This window comes from Haplochromis burtoni, unplaced genomic scaffold, assembly GCF_018398535.1.
Source record: "Haplochromis burtoni strain Fernald_Lab_line unplaced genomic scaffold, NCSU_Asbu1 Contig_74, whole genome shotgun sequence".
Lineage (NCBI taxonomy): Eukaryota > Metazoa > Chordata > Actinopteri > Cichliformes > Cichlidae > Haplochromis > Haplochromis burtoni.
Window position 1 is genome coordinate 1,124,306 of NW_024582435.1, and position 14,864 is coordinate 1,139,169.

Consider the following 14,864-nt stretch of genomic DNA (forward strand, 5'->3'; position numbering starts at 1 on the left):
CCTTCAGTCATCACGTGTATCAGTGATCTTGGCCACCCACGACCCTGTCGCTGGTTCTTTAAAGACCTGATTCCTAGAAGTGCCCTTCTTCTGATTGGCTGCCCCTCATCTGGCTTTGACAAACAGTGCTCATTCCCTTGCATGTTCCAGAACTGAATTAATGTATTATATGCCTTTGAACTTGTTAAAAAAAGCAAAGTGACTGACTCCTTTTATATCTAGCCGTACTTTTCCCCCTCATATGTTCAGCACTATAGTTTTGTCTATAATTAAAGGCCACCCGGCAGAGTTAATGTTGAGTTGCTTGTACTCAGATGAGTACAGTGGATCCTTCATGTGTGATTGATGTGAGTAACTTTGATTGGACAATATGTGTTTGAAAAACTTGTGCCAGGACTATTGCAGCCCAGCACAGCGCACAGCAGTGGAAAAGGAACAAACCTTTGGGCGTCAACCCGGGTGACATATTTCCATCACTGCCAGCTGGAGCCGGAGCCAATAAATACCAGACCACTGTAAGGTCATTTGACCCAGAAAGAAAGGCCGATCGCACCGTTTTCCACTGAAGATAAAAGCCAGATGTAAGTGGGTGTTACTAGGTGTCTTTTGCCCTATGTAAAATGTTCTAATCCAAACCCTATCTGAAATATAATCTGACATCAAAAAGATGAAACATCAAGTGCTTTATTAGGTGATATTCCTCAGTGTTGTTTTTGCACATTGTTGTTTGGCCTCAAGTGGCCAAAAACAATGCAGATTAAACATCAGATTATTAGAACCAGCTGGATAACACAGACAGTTTCAGCTGCAAAGCACCCGAAAGTTTTTCTATTGAAGGTCTTTTGCTTTACATTTGCATTTGCAGAGTACAGTAGGGAAGGGATGGATTTTGATTTGATGCATTTGTGAACAACAAGGCTATCATCTGCCCTAACAGCACCGCATGAATATTGTATTTGGCTGCGCTGTAGGTGTTATCAGAACTTATTCATGTAATTCCACCTACCACCGTTTCTGAGCACATAACCCACATAAAGTCTCGTTGGTCTTAAAATGCATATGGAAATAGGACACGTTGAATAATGGGCTGACAAAAGAATGAAGTTATTTGTAAACCGCACTTTTTGCATGATAGCGAATGCATCTCGAACGATGCTATATCAAGATTGGTGTCTTCAATAATACCGTCTTTTTAATGTTGAACATTTTTCTCTGCTTAGATTATTCTGCCTGTGCGCTCCTTATTGCATCCTAAATCTCCAGATCTTATCAATAAATTATCTTAACTGAATAAATGTCCCGACTTGGTACTCAGTGTGGCAATGAAAGATTTTTCTTACATCCTGCGGTCTGGTGCTGTGTGCGTGTTTTTGTGTGTTGTGGGCACATGCAGACAGATCGATACTAGGACCTGTCAGCGGGGTGATTTTGATCAGCTGCACTCTTTCCTCACCCCTAAAGCCCCGGCTCCCACACACACACATATCCTCACAAATGGTCAAATCCCATATCTCGCTGCACAGTGGAAAAAAATAGCGTGCTGTCAATAGACCCTTCCGCTACATGCTCTGACACGCAACCTCACACACATACGCACTGAAGTAACAGCAGCCCCATCGATCATTCGTTGTTCCAGCAGAGATCTTCACTGTGACATGCACCACCCTTCCCTTTATAAAACACTAAAAACAATTCCACTGGATAGATGGATTAACTGACTGATTAACTGATGGGTGGAAGTGTTAGGAAACCAAATACAGTGGAATTCTGTGCATAATTTATGCCAGAGTAACCACTTAGCTGTCATAACAGGAATTAAAAAGGATTTTTTTTATCATTTAGAAAGAAAATATGTGTTTGTATGTAAGTTTGATTCAAAATTAAAAAGAAGGTGCAGAAGAGCTAACATGTGGTGTCTTCTCTGTGGCTTTTGGGAAGCAGACTGCTCTTTGGCTATGTGCGACCATCTGCTGTGCTGTCTGCTCTGTGATAAAAACCCTGACATCGGTGCTTTATGCACAGATTTGATGAGCTGTATCCAAATAAAGTCTCAATCTAGACAGGCACTGGAAGATTTAGAAGATTTGGTGCAAAATTTGCACAATCTTCTATTTTTTGCAGATGAGATTTCAGCACACGCAGTTTACAAAGCAGATATGGATGCGCAAGAAAAAAGTTCAAAGAGAATTAGAAGTAACTCAAGTTTTTTTATTTATGCTTTGACAGATTTGAGGATTCTGATGTATTTAATCAACAGCTCCTTTTGGTTTTGTGTTGTTCCCACTTTTATCCTTATAGGGTTTTAGTAATGGTCTTTGAAGATGCTTGTAATAATCTTTGGACTAGTTTAATTATGTTTCAGTCACAAAAATCTAGCAGCCAGTGGATGTCAGCACGGAGCCTTGTGATCAGCATGTTTTACTCGCTGTGTTTTACATGTTTCAGAAATGACTGAATTACAAATACCCACGAGCAGTACGTCCTGTGGATATTTAGTAGTTGTGTTGTATTCTATCTTTATTTTGAACATGTTAAAATAGTATTACAACAACAACAGAGAAACAAAGAAGGCAAATCAAAAGGAAACAGAAACAGTAATAATTATAATTAACTTACATGTTCAAAAAGGAAGAAGGATGAGCTTATTTAATCCCACACCATTTTACATTATTCAGTAACTAATAGCACTAATAACACCTTTTCTTCCTGTTTATGCCCGTATCCATCATAAATTATTTCTTACAATTTGTTACATGTATTTGCTTTTAATAAGCACAACAGTAACACGTCAAAAAATACAAGATACAGATAAACAAACACACACACACACACACACACACACACACACACACAACACAAACACACAACACACACACACACACACATATACAGTAGTGTGCAAAGGTTTTAGGCAGGTGTGGAAAAAATGCTGCAAACAAAGAATCCTTTCAGAAATATAAATGATTGTTTATTGGCCCCAAATATATTCTGCAGCAGGACAACGAGCCCAAACACAGCCAAAGTCATTAAGAACTATCTTCAGTGTAAAGAACAAGAAGTCCTGGAAGTGATGGTCCGGCCCCCACAGAGCTCTGACATAATCGAGTGTGTCTGGGATTACATGAAGAGTCAGAAGGATGTGAGGAAGCCTACATATGGCAGACAAGTATCACATGTGGAGTTCCCCAAGGTTCCATCTTGGGACCCCTTCTGTTTAACATCTACATGCTCCCACTGGCACAGATTATAAACAACAACAAAATAAACTATCACAGCTATGCAGATGACACACAAATATATATCACAATGTCACCAGGAGACCGAGGCCCTGTACAGGCTCTTGGTAAATGCATTGAGGAAATCAATGACTGGTTGTGCCACAATTTTCTCCAGCTAAACAAAAACAAAACTGAGGTAATAGTCTTTGGCGCCAAAGAAAAACGATTACAGGTCACCAGAGAACTTCAATCTATACATCTAAAAACCACAAACCAGGCGAGAAATTTGGGTGTAGTGATGGATGCAGACCTAAACTTAGAAAAACACATTAAGACAATAACAAAGTCAGCTTACTATCACCTCAAGGATAAAAGATCTGATGTCTCAACAGACCTGGAAAAACTAGTCCATGCATTCATCTTTAGTAGGCTTGATTACTGTAACAGCATCTTTACAGGTCTACCTAAAAAATCAGTCAGACAACTACAGCTCATTCAGAACTCTGCTGCTCGAGTCCTCACTAAGACCAAAAAAGTGGACCACATCAGTCCAGCTCTGAGGTCTTTACACTGGCTGCCTGTCCGTCAGAGGATAGACTTTAAAGTTCTGATGCTGGTCTATAAAGCTCTGAATGGTTTAGGACCAAAATACATCAGTGACCTCCTGACCCAGTATGAACCTTCCAGATCCCTCAGGTCATCTGGATCCGGTCTTTTATCAGTTCCCAGAGTCAGAACCAGACACGGAGAAGCTGCATTCAGCTTTTATGCTCCTTATATCTGGAACAAACTCCCAGAAAGCCTCAGATCAGCTGAAACACTCAGTTTATTTAAATCCAGGTTGAAGACTCACCTGTTCTCAGCTGCATTTGAATAAAGCACCAAATCCACACTTTTAAGCTTAAATTTCAAAACTTACATTTAACTACTGATTTTATCTACTGTTCTGATTTTATCTGTTTTGATTTTATAAACTGTTTTGTTTGTTTGTTTGTTTGTTAATTAGTTTGTTTGTTTGTTTGTTTGCTTGTTTTAATCGATTTTAAATCATGCTTTTTATTTGTTTTTGTTTCTAATGTCTCTGTAAAGCACTTTGAATCACCTTGTTGTTGAATTGTGCTACCAGCTGAGTTCCTTCAACCACTGTGGTCACACCAAATACTGATGTGATTTAGATTTCTCTTTTGTTCATTCGCTGCATTTTGTTGACTGATGAAAATAAATGATTAACATATTCTTTGTTTACAGCATTTTTTCTCACCTAGCTAAAACTTTTGCTCAGTGCTGTATGTAATCTGTAATACTTGGATCCCTGCATGTGTAAGATGATATTTTATGTATAAAAGACAGAAAATGTTGCAGCATGCAAAGATTATAATCCAAGCATCTTGAAACCTGAGTACACATCTTTTCTCTTTTCCATAGAAACACTATAATCAAAATCATGCGTTTATGTTGTGTTTGTTGTGTTTGATTTATAAATGTACAGAAGAATCATAAAAGGCTTGGATTCCTGCAGTCGCTCAATACCAAAAAGGTGGAAAAGATTCATTGTTTTTGCTGTTTGCCAAAAAAAAAGTGACAGAACTGAAAATAAATCAACGAATAAACCAAAATGAGAGAAATTCTGAATTTCACACCTCTCAGTTTGCTGTGCTAATTAGACAAGAAAGAAATAAAATATGACCAAGCACCTGTGAAGAAGCATGTGTTTACATGAACCCAACTCGAACACACCTTGAGTTTGCATCTCTCTTTTTTCTGCTTCACACCGACGCACACACACACACACCTCTGGGTAATAGCTCAATTAACACGCTGTCACGTCAGGAAACGCGAGCCAACTAAATCCACCTGTCTCCAAGGAGGATAACGAAGTGAGAGGAAGTAATTGATACTATATTCATGGAAAGCTACTTTAAAAACTAATTATGTGTGTATAACAAGCAGAGAATTATTCCGACAGCTCCTGAAACCTATTAGCTGTGGGGATGGGACCGTGTGTGTGTGACAGCGTGACAAAGACACACTCTCTATTTGCCACTGATGCCACAGAAAAATGCTAAAATACATCAAAGCCGACTTTAACTTCACTAAGAAGAAGGAATACTTACTTCACTTCTGTGTAATTTATCCCCAAAATGTGCTTGCACGCTGTGTGTGTTGATCAGTCACGTCAAAACATATACAGACTTACAACTGTGGAAGAAAGAAAAAACCCAAGAAGCAACCAAACCTGTTTTTGTTGTCAACAGCAGATAAGCTGCGTTCAGAGAAAACTGTTTAATGCAAAGAAACACGGGATATGCTCAACATCCCAAAGCTTCCTGCAACATGTGGCTTGTCCTGTGAGGTGGGCTGGTTATTTATTTTTGTTTTTGTTTGTCCCTCCAGATCAGACAGGGTAAAAATATGTTGGTGTGTCATAAACAGCTGGGAATCATACAGCAAACATAGCTCATGATTGTGCTTTGCTGTTCCCGATGGTTACAGGGTTGTGCGCTCCAAATTCGTCACCTAGGATTAAGCGTCAATGCCAAGCTCTGCTCTAACGTTATGAAGCATCTGATGGAGAACATCTGATGAAAACAACCTGTCACTGTAACTCCGCTCCCTGTTCAGAGTGCGTTGCAAAGGCAGACGTTTTTGTTGCCGTTTAATCGTTTATGTCACGGTGAATTCAACTCAAGTTTGAAGGGCTGTCGTTCTGACGCAGTGGAGGAGATCAATGAAGAGCAAAGAGCAGGAGTTTTGAGGTGCACGAGGTGAGGAATCACTTTTTATTTATTTATCTTTTTATGAACACAAACAACAAGCCCGGATTCAGGAGACAGACTTTTACTTTTATCTCTACTTTTAAGATTAGGCTTCAAACTTTCCTTTTTGCTAAAGCATATAGTTAAGGCTGGACCAGGTGACCCTGAATCCTCCCTTAGTTATGCTGCAATAGGTGGAGGCTGCTGGGGGATTCCCATGATGCACTGGGTGTTTCTTCTTCACTCACTATGGGGGTGTCCAGATTCATGGGCTACATCCTCCTGAGGACCTGTCCTTCGTGGCCTACGTGGGCTGGGTCGTTAGAAGTCTATGAATTTGGACAGCCTCCGTCACTGTGATGTAATTGGCCTACAAATGTGACCTCAGTAGGATGCAGCACATGATTTTGCAGCCGACAAATGCTTCCTCCTTTTCCCCGAATTTGAAGGATGGGTCGGGTTTATCCTTCGTGGCCCACCATATCCCAGAATTCATAGTGCGGCCCAGCCAATTCCAGTTTCCAACAATGGCGGCCGCTACTAAGTTTTAAAATTACTCTTATTAATCTTTCTCGGTCACAAAATAAACATATTTTCCGGCGAGAAAGTAGCTGTGTAAACTTCAAATATCTGCTGGGTTTATCAAGATATCGCATATTTGCAAAAGTGCGCTGACGTTTTCGGAGACGTCCGTTACCCACCAGCTCGATAGCTAGCCGGGAGCTCGAGGGTCACTAGAGCCGGCGAGAACGGCACAACTCCCCTGCACATCATTTTCAGATCACCGCGGACTTTTGCTACTCAGGTTAAACGTAATATATAAGTCACTTAGACAACCTAAAATGTTGTTGTTGGGCTTTTTTCAGTGTTTTATTTGTTGGTGAGTAAATCTGTTTGGCTGAGATTAAAGTTATTAGATTAGATTTGATAAAATAAAATTTTGTTTGAGGGTTCCTCCCTGGTTTTCACCGTCCAATTTCACAGCTGCTCACTTCCGGCCTACCCGACCTTCTGAGGACCCGGCCCACGTGTTAATCGACCTCTCTAAACGAAATCATACTAGTTATTAATCTCTGTCTCTCGTCCACAGCATGTCTTCCTTCTCTCACCCAATCCGGTCGCAGCAGATGGCCCCACCCCTTCTTGAGCCTGGTCTGCCGGATGTTTCTTCCTGTTAAAAGGGAGTTTTTCCTTCCCACTGTCGCCAAGTTCTTGCTCATAGGGGGTCGTCTGATTGTTGGGTTTTTCTGTGGGGTCTCTACCTTACAATATAAAACACCTTGGGGTGACTGTTGCTGTGATTAGATGCTGTAGAACTGAATTGAATGGAAGCCAGTCACCATATTGGCCGGTCAGCCTGTTCCTTCCCCATCTCAGCACACTCCTGTTTCCACACACACACACCTGTCATGTGCAAAGGAGAAAAACATGCATATCTGCAACAAGTAAATATCATTGCAGTCGCAGCGGTGGAATCAATTCTCTGTTGGTTTTGGTATTTTCATGGGATTTGTTGACAATGAGAAAAACTTAATATCACCAGCCCGGTGCTCTAAATCAATGCACTTCTCAGTGCAATCAGAATTTGAGGTGAGCCAATGAATAGGGCAATGGGATAGGAAGCAGTAACTCTGAATTGGATTCAGAGGAATTGCAGACCAAAAGACCAGTGGGTTCATGCCCTCTATCTCCTTTCTCACTCTTTTACAAAAAATATGACATTTTCAATGCATGAAGCAATTTAATCTCTCCCTCCTCTATGAAAACGCCTGTAAATGAGCGTCTGTGAAATTAAGGAGATCGCCCAGAGATTGGTCAGTCTGTCGATCTCTCTCCCACGTTCTTTCTTTGGCTCTGTCCTGTCTCCATCTAATACAAAATATAAGATATTATCAATGCATGAAGCAATTTAATCTCTTTTCCTTTGCGCTCTCTCATATGAAAACGTCTCTAAATGAGTGTCTGTGAAATTAAGTGGGAGAATGGTCTGTTTTCTCTCAGGTCAGTCCCTCTCTCTCTTCCTCCTTCTCCTTCTCTCTCTGCTTCTGTGATCAATCCATTTGTCAGAGGTCAGACTTGTTCCCATCTGGGAGCAGCATTTTGCCTGCCAAACATTCCCTATTACCGTATGTAAATTCATTAATTGCAAACCCATAACCACATCATCCTTATTCTTTGACCTCTTATATCGAGCCCCCGCCCTTCCATTCCGATCCGCACACACACCCAAACACGTGCACCGTCAGACCCTCGGCCCTCATGCAAATAAGAAACAAATAAATAATTTAATATGCAAAAGTCTGGGTCAAATCCTCAGAGAGGAAAGAAAGCAAGAAAGAAAGAGAAATATTATGGAGGGTAAGAAAAAGATGGGGGCTTCACAGGGGCTTAAACAACAAGGCAATGAGAAAGAGAGATTATAGCAAACTGACTGACTGCCTGAATGAAATCAAGGTTTCTCAGAAAAGAGAATAAGATGCAGGGAAAAACATCCTTTTGTTATGTTAAACACACAATCTCAGTGGAAATGTCTTGGCCTGCTTTATTCATCTTAACACTGTCACTGCAAATAATAGCAGAGATTGACACAGACTCTTGCTTTGAATTAATCCCCAAGCAGTTCAAAGAATTTTACACAGAATGCAATGTGTTGATGCCCTTAAGCCGGAGAATAATATGTTTACCGGTGTGCACTTGTAGATATCCACCTACTGTAAGTGCGTAAACTCTTAAGCTGTCTTAGAAATGGCAGCAATTGCAAAGAAGCATTCATTGTATGCTTCCTGTGTGCAAATGGTACGCTCCTTTTCAAGTGTATACAATATGTGCATTCCTGAAGATCAATACAATAAAAAAGGCAAGTCACCGATTCTGTTCGAGCCTTCCTCGTGTCCCAGAAATTCAGTTTCTGTACAACTGCAAAAGCAAATATGTGTGTGCAGAAAAGAAATTTTTGTTGATAATTATAAAGTATTTCACAAGCTACGAATACGATGATATGATACGTCACTGCAATGCTCTTTCTCTCCCAGCACATGGTTAATGATTTAATCAGCCCATTTTCATTCCCAGGGCATCAAACACCGCAGCTTGTGTCTCACACTATGTTAACAAGGTGACCTTTGGCGTCTGTGCCGTGGCGTCTCTGGTTTACAGCAATGCAGAGACAGTTCTCAGTCCCAGCTCGTCCCGTATGGTTTCTCGTCACTTTTAATCTGTATGTTTTGAATAAAAGTGAGAGAAAACTGAATTTGTGTGCAAATGAAAACACGGTGCAGCACTGTGGAGGGTGGAAAAGGTGCCTGTTTGCAAACAAACTCGTGACTTTATCACCAGCCTCTCAACCACCAAATCTGCATCTGTAAACTGGTCCATCGTCTCTCAGCCAACAGATTTTGGTTGTTGTCAACACCTCTGTGTGTTTTTTTATTTAATGTGGATCATCTTAATTGACGAGCATATTTACAGAAAGAGACAAAAGGATGTCTTTCATGCCCCTAAAAGAACAGAGACGTCTGTGGCAGCATGCATGTGCAAAGTGACAGACAGCAGGTTATTTAACATCTTGGTTAATTAGAATCAGTGACTGATCTGACTCTAATTAACCAACATCTCTGTGCTTTTAAAGTAAATTCAGATTACTCGTTTCAACTCTCCTCAAAGAAGAACACCGCTTTCTTTTACAACAGTGTCTATAACGTACACTCAGTGGGCCAGAGAAGATTTTGTGTCTGTAAATTTGCTTGTTCTTCTGTCTGTGTGGAAGCAAAGGACGAGGACAACAAACAGGAATCAAACTGAAAGCTTTTTTTTCTTTCTTGATTTTGGAATTGATGAAGCAGACGTCCTCTGATGGACTGATGGCCTGCTCAGGGGGTACCCCACATCCCACTCAGTGATGGCTGGGATAAGCACCACCATCCACGTGGGCCTCAGAGGATAAATAGTTAAGAAAAAGGATGGATGGATGGATGGATACGATATTAAATGTGGTTTCTTTTTTGTGCAGTGACGAGATTTTTATTACAGTCATTTTCGATTTTCACATTCTGGAGTTGTTGTTCGGCTTTAATGACAGTCTATTAAATGTTCTCTTTACTTTTTATTTATCTCAAACAAATGTTTTGAAAACAAAAAAGCAAACAGGGACAAAGAAAGATACGAGGCTAGTTTGTGTGCGTACAGAGAGGTGCCACAAAGAGGAAAGAGGCAGATGGAGATAGCATTTGAAGTGGGAAGGGAAAAAAGTACATACAGAAAATAATAAGGGAGACATCACAGCAGTCGTAAACTGAATTTTTAACAGGTCATGGTTTGAACAGGTCACAGGGCCAAAGGAGGGAGCGAGAAGAGAAATTGTGAGAAGGAAGTTGAAACGTGTGCGAAAAGGTGTGGATTTAAGTCTCCAGCGCAGAGAATGAAAAAGTCTTTTTCATTTGGCATTCATGTGTAATTGTTGCCTGAACAACACACACAAAAACACACAGACCAGCGCGCACACACACACACACACACACTGACCTTTAAAAGCTTTCCATGTTTTTGATAACTTGTTCTTTTCCTCTCCTTTCCTTTCATTATAGCTGAGTTTTTTTCTTCAAACAGCACCTGAAAGTACAGTAATGAAAAAAAAAGCATGCAAGAAAGACAGAAGTGGTCTCCACACTGATTGAGCACCGAGTAGAAGTACAGAAAGTTATGATATTTACTGAGGAAAATGTTCTCTTTATCTTTGGTAATTCTGCGCCCGTACCTGTTCTGCTCCGGCCTTGTGGCCTATGCTATACTTCACTGACAGGCGCTGCATTTTAAAGATGCCAGCATGAATGTTAATGCTGCTTTGGATCAATAGCATTTCTGGGAATCTGACCCTTTAACCTTCAAGAAGGACTAGAGCTACTGTGTTTTTTGTAAAGCAAATCAAATTGGCATTTTCCCTTCAACTTTTACCGCACGCTGGTTCATAACCCGTAGATCTGCACATGTTTAGTTCAAGTTTGATATGTTTCAAAGCTGAACGGTTGTGCTCAGTCACATTTACGTTGTTACAGTGGTAGATTCAGCAGTATATACGGTGTGTATGTCCCATCAGAGCTCTCTTGTGGATCTGTATGCTTTCATAGAGAGGGAACAGCTCTGGCTTTGAGCACAACAGCACCACCTACCTGTGGTGCATGGGTTTGCAAGCTGCAGCTGATCAGAAGTAAAGGAAGGCTGATCTCAAAGAGAGGGGGACTAAGAGAGCTCCTTTGAAGTGAAGAGTTGCACCGAGGTCAAGTTAGAGATTATTCTGAAGTGCAAAAATTCTTCAGAAAAGGTCAAGGACAGAATTATCGACCTGTAAATGACCACAATAGCTCTACAAAAGGTTTCAAAAAAGATGTCTAATTGTCTTTTTGATAGTCAAGACAAATTAGATGAATTTTTATCCAGGGGTACAAAAAAAATATAGCATGAGAGTAGGGAGCATGTGGAAGAGAACCTGGAGAGGTGGAGGTATGCTCTGGAGAGAAGAGCATGAAAGTCGGGTGAAGAAAGACAGAATACATGTGAGTGAATGAGAGGGAGACAGATGGTGAACGTGCAAGGAGTTGAGGTAGTGGAGGTAGCTGAGCTTAAATACCATCCAAACCAACAGAAAGAGCAGTGAAGAAGAGAGTGCAGGCAGGGTGGAGTGGGTGGAGATGAGTGTCAGGGGTGATTTGTGGCTGAAAGATATCAGCAAGAGTTAAAAGGAAGGTTCGTAAGATGATAATGAGACCTGCTGTGACGTGTGGTTTGGAGACGGTGGCGCTGACAAGAAGGTTGAGCAGTTTAGAGGCGAGGCTGAGATGGTTTGGACGTGTGCAGAGGGGAGCGGATATACGGGACAAAGGATGACAAAGATGAAGCTGCCAAGCAGGAGGAAGCTCTCAGATGAGTTCATGGATGAAGGAGGACATGCAGAGGCTTGGCGTGACAGAGGAGGATGCTGGGATAGGAGGAGATAATCAGCTGTGGTGCCCTCTAAAGGCAGCAGCTGCTGCTGGTAGCTTCATGCTTTCCCCTGCAGACTTGACAGCTGTCGGTATCTTGTCATCTGACTCAGTAAGAACCCAGAAAATCAAAGTTTCCTAAATTTCTAAACTAACTTTTAACAAATTACTTTAAGCTTGTGTTCAGAAAAACTCAAATCCTATGTAAGTATGCTTTGTTTTGAAGCAGGAAACCCGAGGTTTAATGCCCAGTGTGACTCTTAGCTTAGTGTGTTTTACATGTATACATAAGCACGATCACATGACGGATGCATGTTTGTTACTACAGAGAAAAAAAAGGAGCTTTTTGCTTTGAAATCTCCGTCACTCCCGCCCCGCTGCTCCCTCACTTCATAGCTTTTTACCTTTTATCTTCATGCTAAACTCTGTTTGCCCGGTTAATCTGAGTTCATTACTTTTTAAATATCATCCTTTCTGAGGTGGATTTCCTCTCTCTGTGTCATGCTTATATATAACAATCGGTTCATCCCTGCTAAAATAAATCTTTACTCTCGGTGCAAAGTGGGACATTAGGAAATAAATAAATAAGAGAAGCTGAGATAAGATAGAAACAGCATGTTCGTTAGCTTCCTTGAAAAGCAAACTGATAGCTCGCCTTAAACCTGATGGAGACCCGAGCTTTGAAGAAGAAAAAGCGACTGTTATTCTTCTATCAGATCTTTGTCTTTGAAGAGGTTTGTTCCCATTTGTCTTTGGCGAGACCAGGCCTCACTGTGACCTTTAAACGGTTTTCATCTTCTTTTCCACCTCCTACTTCTTTTTTTCACCTGATCAGCATCTGTCGCACTCATCCATCCCTCTCTTCCTTCTCGTCGTATCCTGTCACTTTGAGCATGTCCTCTTTTAATAATAGCACCTCGTCCTTTGTTGCTTTCTTATCCCTCAAGTTTGAAATGTCTGCAATAAATTCTCCCAGTGAAAGCTACACCCTTCACTGCTGTGCACACACTCAGCAAAGCACTGTATGATGATTCAGTGCTGTTTTCACCCCATGAAGCCATGGCAGTATTCCCCTTATGGTTTGCTTGCAAAATAAAGAACAAAAAAATATATTTGCATCTTCAGCAGTACAATGGATTGTAACTGAGGTGGTACCACCTAAGGTTCGGGGTACTTATCAACTTCTATTTTTCATTCACAGGGTTGGAAATTGAGAACAAGGCAGGTGCTATGTGATGTTAACACTGTGGAGCTTTTCCACATTAATACTTTACATGAAGCATATTAGAAACAATAAAACATTAAAATATAAGATATAAATATTGCATTGGGATAAGTCTCCTATTAAAGATGCTTAAAAATCTGAAGAAATGGTGCAAATATGCAGCTTTTACTGCTTTGTAGTCTATATGTACTTTTTTGGCCTTTGGAAAAATACACAGTTCCTTTAGGATCCAGTATTTAGCCTTGGGGGGTGCGTTTATGTCGATTGTCCCTGTCGGGGCAGAAATATGTGCGCAGAGAGGCTATAATGTACATGTGGATGCTTTACTGCATACAAAAATTGAGAAGTGCAATGTTGTAAGTATGTCAAGCAGTATTGGAAGTGCCTATTTTGTTCTCCTGCGATTCGTATTTAAAAAGGATCGGCTGCAACTGTTGCTGTGTGACCATTAGAGAACAAAGGGACTCCTACCATGCTCAGTTTATGGTTTGTTACCATGGCGATGCAATGACATCTACTGTACATGTGGCTGAGGTGCTAACAGGGAACAGACCTGCACAAAGTCAGTGTCTGTGTGTGTGCGTGCAGTAAAACACAGTAGGCAGCAATGTTAGCATAATGGAAAGGATGACATTTATCCCACAAATTGCCTTGAAGTCAGCAAAATAAAATCCAGTCTTGGCAAGATGGCTGTCTGGTGAAAAAAAAGGATCCCGGGGAAGGAGAGGAAGCACGCCCAGTGCTGCAAAGGGAAGAGCAAGTCATTAGAAAAACAACTGAAACCAACATAATGTAATATAATTTGATCCTGGGCAAAGCTGAGGGCAGAGGCAATCGCAGACTATAACACAATAAAAAAAGAAGAAATACTTTTGTTTTGGTCTTGTTGGCTTTGTTTTGTATCCACCCTCCTTTAAAGGGAGAGCTGCTAACATATGCTGTGTGTTATAGATGCAGACAGCAGAGGCCCGGCTCAGTGACACCCACCCCTGGCTGCATTTGTCCAGGTATGACCCAAAATTTACACCTTGTTTGAACTACCAGTGCATTTCTAAAAGATCATGAGGTGCGTGCTCTCAGCTCGTTTCCAACTCAAGAAAGACAGAACAGCCACAGGAAGACGCGCTGTGGATTGAATTAAATGAGTCAAATAAGAAAACATGCAGACAACGACAGAGCTAACATCTTAGCTTAGCATGCGAACCTCATATAGTTAAGGCGAAGGGAAATGCCATAAATCTAAAAATGAATTTAAAAATTATGATTTTCACCCTTTTTTAAGGTGAAATTTTATTTTAAATTCATGGCGATCCATTTCAGTCTGTGGTTCAGCCTGAAGTGAAGTGGTTGCTAATTTGGCTAAAACTGTGCAAAACTAATCAAATTTATCCGAGTGTTGTGCTGATTATCATGATGGCATTTATTTATTCTGATTAAGTTGTGATCCCTACTGATTTTTGTGTGCAAATGTCAAAAGACAAAAACAAACAAAACAAAAAAAGCAGGCATCCTGTTGGTGCAGCAGAAAAAATGTTTTTGTGCTGATGAGAGGAGACAGAATCACAGATCTGGCTCTGTCTGCCTGTGGCTGTGCTCAGAAGTCAGTGTGAACCTTAATAATGACTCTTTTTACAATTTTCTTCATCACAGTAATCTTCTACAGTGTGCTCGCACTCTGACATTTATTTGA